Below are 6,000 nucleotides of genomic sequence, written 5' to 3' on the forward strand. Positions count from 1 at the left end.
TCAATTCAATATAATATGATAATGGTAGACCTTTTATCCTTGTTAGTATAATTGTGTTTTAAGTTACTTATAATTACATGAATTGTGAAAAGAATTAGAACCTGAATAAGAATATAAGAGAATTTATTTATACAGTTTAAATTGATCGACAATTTTAACTTTGTAAAGGTTTGTTCAGGTAAATGTATTATAATATTTTAGGTACAAAAGACATGAATCTTCAATCTAAACCCATCTCAAAAGATGGATAGGCCTTTTGTTACTTTTTTTTTTAAACGAGATCCTTAAATATTTTATAATAAAGAATAAATTATCAAATTTAAAATTATGAAGGATCTACGAGGTCTTTTAACCAAAAGTCATCATAGAAAGAGATTAAAGATATTATCAAAATTTCCGTTTTCAAGTTTATCTGTCATTTTTCAGAAAACCAAACGAAAAGTTTGTTTTTCATTTAAGCAAAAATGTCGCTAGGACACAAAGGTTATATATGTAGGGACAGCCGCAAAATCTTATGTTAGAGGATGAATCTCTTAAATTTTAGAAGGGGATGGATGAATTTATAAAATTCTAGAGAGACGCAAATATATTTTAATAAAAATACATACAGAAAAATATAAAATATATAATAATTTTCAAATTCTACGAGGGGACTGCCCCCATCGTCCTCATCAGTCCACCCCTTTATACATGGACAAACCTGAATGAGTGGGTTTCCAAATTTAAGGGTCTAAACATAAAGGTTACCCAATAGTTTAATACTTCATCCCACAAACCCATTCCTATAAATGTTGGAGGGCTAGGCCCTGCCAATGAAATTTATTTGGACCACATGCATAGGCCCAAACCACAAATATTGAAAGCTCGGAGGAGACCGTAATCAACTTCTCAAAAAGCAATTACGGCGTCGTTTCTCCACGACCACTTATATAAATACAGTCTCAACAGTTTCAGGTTAAACAAACCCTAATCCCAGCTCTCCCAAATTTTCATTTACATTCAGAAAATCAAAAGAAGCCCTTTCCAATCTAAATCCTTCAATTTTCCGTCTTGGATTATTGATTTGAGGTTAGTAGCAGTGTTAAGCACTAAATAGCCCCTTGCTTCTTAGAGTTTTCAGTTGCAAGGAAAAAACGAGAAAAAGGTAGAGGTGCAAAATTGACGCTTTTTGGCTCCAACATCCAGTTTTTGGTTTGTAATTCATCTCACTAAAACAATGTTTGGTGCCAGAGAGATGGGTTTTTTTTCCCTGGCCTGAATAATTGCAAAGCAAAATGACGAAAACAGTTTAAAATCTGAATCTCCCGTGTGGGGAATCCCAATCTGGGTCTTCAAAGTTCTCTGATTGCTTTGCAAGATTATGTATTTTTGTTTAATTTGTTGTTTACAAAGGTGGGTTGGTATTTGTTCCATGTTTTTTGGGGTATGAAAGGCAAAATGAGAAGATTTTTTTAATGGCTGAATTTGATGTGGAATTCCTTTATCATTTAATGGTCTTCAATGTTCTCTGATTGCTTTCATACTTTAGATTTTTACTGTGTTATTCTCATAGCTAAAGAGTTGCTTCTTTTAACCTTTTGCCGCCCTTTTTATTGCATTTGGTCCAATGCAGTTTCATGTATGAGCAAAGGTTTGGGCACCAAAATTCATAGTCTGTTTTGTATGCAATATATCAGGCTATACGAGCATGGTGCGATAGAAATGTGTCTTCTTTATGTTCACTTTTAGCTGGACTTGCAAATTTCTAATGTCTGGTGCAGCAGAACTGGGAAGAACACATGCCTCTTGAGTCTTAACTTATATCCCTGATCTAAAAGTAACTCGATCTTTGTATGGCAATCCAACTTGCTTGTCTTAAAATGGGAAAACGAGCTCCAGTAATATATAACCTTCACTTCGAGATTTGAGTTAAGTAGAATTCGTCGAGTAGTTTTTACTGGTTTTTGAGAGGATTCATATGTGTATTTGTAACTGCAGTATGTAACTATGTATATATTATTAATTCTGAATAAATATTATATTGTAATTATTTATAGAGAAAATAATCTCAGTGACAAAAAATGTCTTATAGTATACGATTTTAATCAATTTTTGTTGGATTTGCCAAAATGACCAATTAAATCGCAATGCGATCGATAATTAGCAACGCGATCTCTGGTATCACAAATCAGTTTCCAGATTCGCAACGTGATTCTGACTATCGTATTGTGATTTTCCAAATTCGCATTGCGATTTTCCTAATTCGCATTGCGATTTACGTAATCGCATTGCGATTTACGTAATCGCATTGCGATTTTCCTAATTCGCATTACGATTTACGTAATCGCAATGTGATTTTCCTAATTCGTATTTCGATTTACGTAATCGCATACGATTTAGTAAATCGCATTGCGATTTAGTAAATCGCAACGAGATTCTGACTGTCGCAATATTGAATTTTAAATTCGCAACTCGATTTTTGAATTCACAACAGGTTTTAATTTCGCAACACAAATGTTTTGGGTATATAAATACGCAGCAGTAGCAACTCATAACCTAAATCTCTAAATCATAACTCATTCCATTCCCATCTATCACTCTCTCCGGCGACATCCGTTCATATATCCAACGACATCCTTCCCCATCCGGCAACAGGTTTTAGTTTCGCAGCTCGTTTGTTTAATAAATTAATTTACAATAATGAAATCATCTAATGTTGATCATGTTTGGATATATTTGTGTTTTGGAGGGTCATGGGAGAATGTTCATGGTGTTTTACAATATATGTATTTACCCATGAATCTTCAACTAAAACTGTCATTAAAAAAGTTAACTTATGAAACTCTAATGTTACCTGTTGCAAATAATTTGAATTTAGAGCCCCTAAGTGGATTTAAGCTATCTTATCAGAGAAATGGTAAAGTTTATTTGTTAACCGACAATGAAGATGTTGAACGTTTCATTGCTTACATTAGTGTTTCAAGTGATGATGTTACATTGTATGTTGTTGAACCTAGAAGTAGTGAAGTTGGGTCAGTAGCCGGTAGTAATCAACTAAGTTTTTCAACCCCAATTTATGGTGCTCAAAATTTAATGGTTCCACCACAATTTCATCACCAATCAAATATTGTTTCACCACATTTCCAATACCAAACACAATCTCAAAACCCACAACATTTCCCTAATCCAAATCCCAATAAACTTTCAGCACCAAATTCCGATTTTCGTATTGACCAGTTAGACGATGATGAGCCAACAAAAAAAATTGTGAGTACTAGTCAGTATTCGAAATTTGATCTTGGTCAATACCCGGACTTTGATCTTGGTCAATACTCGGATTTTGATGATTTTTCAGAAGAAGAAACAGACCCTGCGTGTATGATTTGATATTGGTCAATACCCGAATTTTGATGATGAAACAGCCGTTGCCAAGGAAGATGTTGTTGATGATAATGAGGAGGAAGTTACGACTGTAAATGAACATGTTGAACATCCATTCTGTAATTCATATAACACTGAAGAAGAAAAGAAGAAGAAAAAATCCCCAAAGAAAAGTCCCCGAAGAAAATGCCACGGGAGTATAACTGGAATATGCCAGAATTACTTCAGATACCAAGAAGAGTTGGTAAAGATAGCAGTTGATTGTCACACAAAATTATTCGTATCAAGAAAGATGATTTTTGATACAAAGACTTGAAGATAGCTTTGTATACGAAATGTGTGGAAGATGGCTATCAACTAAAGTTAACAAATCAAGCAAGATCGTTTCGAAACAAGGTGTATGATTGACAAAAATTGTATGTGGCGTATGATTGCAAAGAGGATAAAGATTGCGAAATGTTTCAAGTTAGGACTTTTATTGATAAACATACATTTCAAGAACCCAAGTTTTTTCACCATAGACAGGTAAACAAAAAGGTGTTGGGTGGTTTCTGGCTGAGTTAATGTTTTTGAATGGTAGGGTATATCGGGGACATGAAATTATGACTGACATAATGCTCGGTTCAGATTAGTATCTCATATTCTCAAGCTTGAGAGCCAAATGTTATGCCTTGGAATTGTTGAGGGGGTCGCCAGAAGCATCGTTTGCCCAACTGTCGGCTTATTGTCACAATTTAAAGCTGAAAAATCATGGGTCGGTAACTCATATCAAAACAGATAGAGATGGACGCTTTGAGTTGTTGTTTATCGTCATTGGTGCTGCGGTTAGTAAATCAATATAATTTTGTTGACTCATTTTTGTTAGTTACATGCATTTAACATTTAAATGATTATATTTCTTGTATATGATTTTGTAGATTCGTTCGTTATTAATTGCATGTGCCCAGTTATTATAGTTGACGGAGCACATTAAAAGGTCGATACCTTGGAGTAAACTTATTAGCAGTAGCCATGGATGCTAACAATAGGATATTGCCAATAGCTTACAGGGTTGGAAAATCTGAAACCTCTGATTCATGGACATGGTTTATGGGGCATCTTAGGGATTGCATTGGTCCATTAGCAATCTGACAATCATATCCGATAGGGCAAACTCAATTGACAACGCTGTTAGAAGGTGTTTCCCAGACTTTTCATGGACTTTGTGGTGTCATTTGTATAGAAATCTAAAATCAAGGTCTGCTGGTATAAAATCACAAATGGACATACTGGAAGGCTGTAAAAGCTTATCGGGAAGTGGATTTTAATAAGCATATAAAGTGTTTAAGACGTGTTTGCCTCAGTGTGCTCAAACACTAAAAGATGTCGGGTTTGAAGATGGTCAAGAGTACATCAACTTGGAGCTATGGGTCATGACGTCTAATAGTGCAGAATCAATCAAACGCTCTAAGTCGTCATTCACGGAAATTACCCATTACTATGTTAATGGAGTTTTTTCGAGCCTCTATTCAACAGTGGTACTACAAGAAAAGAAACCATGCAGGTATTATTTCTTTAAATTCGTAACTTATCATATATTTTACTAAGTATTATTTATTTAAATTTACAGGAACATTGGAACATCGGTGTTACACCATGGACAGAAAAAGATAACGAAACGTGTTGTGAAGTCACTGTCATGGAGAGTTGAACCATGTTCAAAACACTTTGTTTGAAGTATGGATATAACTTAAATGGGCTTGTCGATCTAAATGCAAAGACGTGTAGTTGTATGAAATGGCAAACATCTGGTTATCCGTGTGGCCATGTTATAAAAGTTTCTCTTTATCTAAACCAAGATGATTCAAGCGCATACGCTATGGATTGCTACACTACAGAAGTATATCGACAGACTTATGGCGAGATTGTCTACCCTATTCCACATCCTTCTGAGTGGGACATACCAGATGACTTACAAACAATTTTGCCACCAGCTATGGACAGAAGGCTACCTGGCCGACCAAAAAGTCACGATCGTATACCGTCTAAGGGTGAAGAGAAGAAGAGATCGACATGTAGTCGGTGCAAGGAAAGTGGTCATACAAGGTTGACATGTGGATCACCAGTGCCATCACAATCATCTTTTCCTCTACCAAAATATGGATCCTCATCAAAATCCAAAGCTCATATGGTGTCAAGCAAAAGGCAATCAAAATCGCAATCATCTTTAAAATCCCAATCACAACCGACTTCACCTTTTGGGACTGTTAACTTAGGTGATTTTTAAATGCAAACGTTGTATTATGTGGATTTTATGTGTGAACTTTTAACATTTTCAGTTAGGCATGTATTAGTAACTTGAGTTTGTAAATTGCTATGATCTGTTTAGTTGTTATCACTTATTAGACATTCATTTGACTATCGCAACACGGAAATGGCGTTCGCAATCATCTTAATGTCTATCGCAACGCGGAAATGACTATCGCAATGTGAAATGAAAATCGCAATGAGAGAATCGCAATGCGAAATGAAAATTGCAACGAGAGAATCGCAATGCGAAATGAAAATCGCAACGAGGGAATCACAAAGCGAAATGAAAATCGCAACGCGAATGTAGTTTCGCGTTGCGATTTTAGTTTCGCGTTACGATTTTGTTGTTGC

At 35.3% G+C, this 6,000-nt stretch overlaps 1 long non-coding RNA gene and 2 other non-coding genes across 3 annotated transcripts; 2 read left to right on the forward strand and 1 right to left on the reverse strand.

Moving 5' to 3' along the window:
• Positions 1-1,268: 1,268 nt before the first annotated feature.
• On the forward strand, positions 1,269-1,350 carry LOC120163214. The gene has a single exon (XR_005519634.1). It is a non-coding gene; the product is annotated as a small nucleolar RNA R160 (small nucleolar RNA).
• Positions 1,351-1,382: 32 nt separating this feature from the next.
• LOC120163012 lies at positions 1,383-5,675 on the reverse strand. Its single transcript, XR_005519605.1, has 3 exons — positions 5,664-5,675; positions 1,890-1,894; positions 1,383-1,514 (listed from the first exon to the last, which is right to left on the reverse strand). It is a non-coding gene; the product is annotated as an uncharacterized LOC120163012 (long non-coding RNA).
• LOC120163215 lies at positions 1,432-1,516 on the forward strand. The gene has a single exon (XR_005519635.1). It is a non-coding gene; the product is annotated as a small nucleolar RNA R160 (small nucleolar RNA).
• Positions 5,676-6,000: the final 325 nt, after the last annotated feature.

This window comes from Hibiscus syriacus, unplaced genomic scaffold (assembly GCF_006381635.1).
Source record: "Hibiscus syriacus cultivar Baekdansim isolate YM2019G1 unplaced genomic scaffold, ASM638163v2 tig00111427_pilon, whole genome shotgun sequence".
Taxonomy (NCBI): domain Eukaryota; kingdom Viridiplantae; phylum Streptophyta; class Magnoliopsida; order Malvales; family Malvaceae; genus Hibiscus; species Hibiscus syriacus.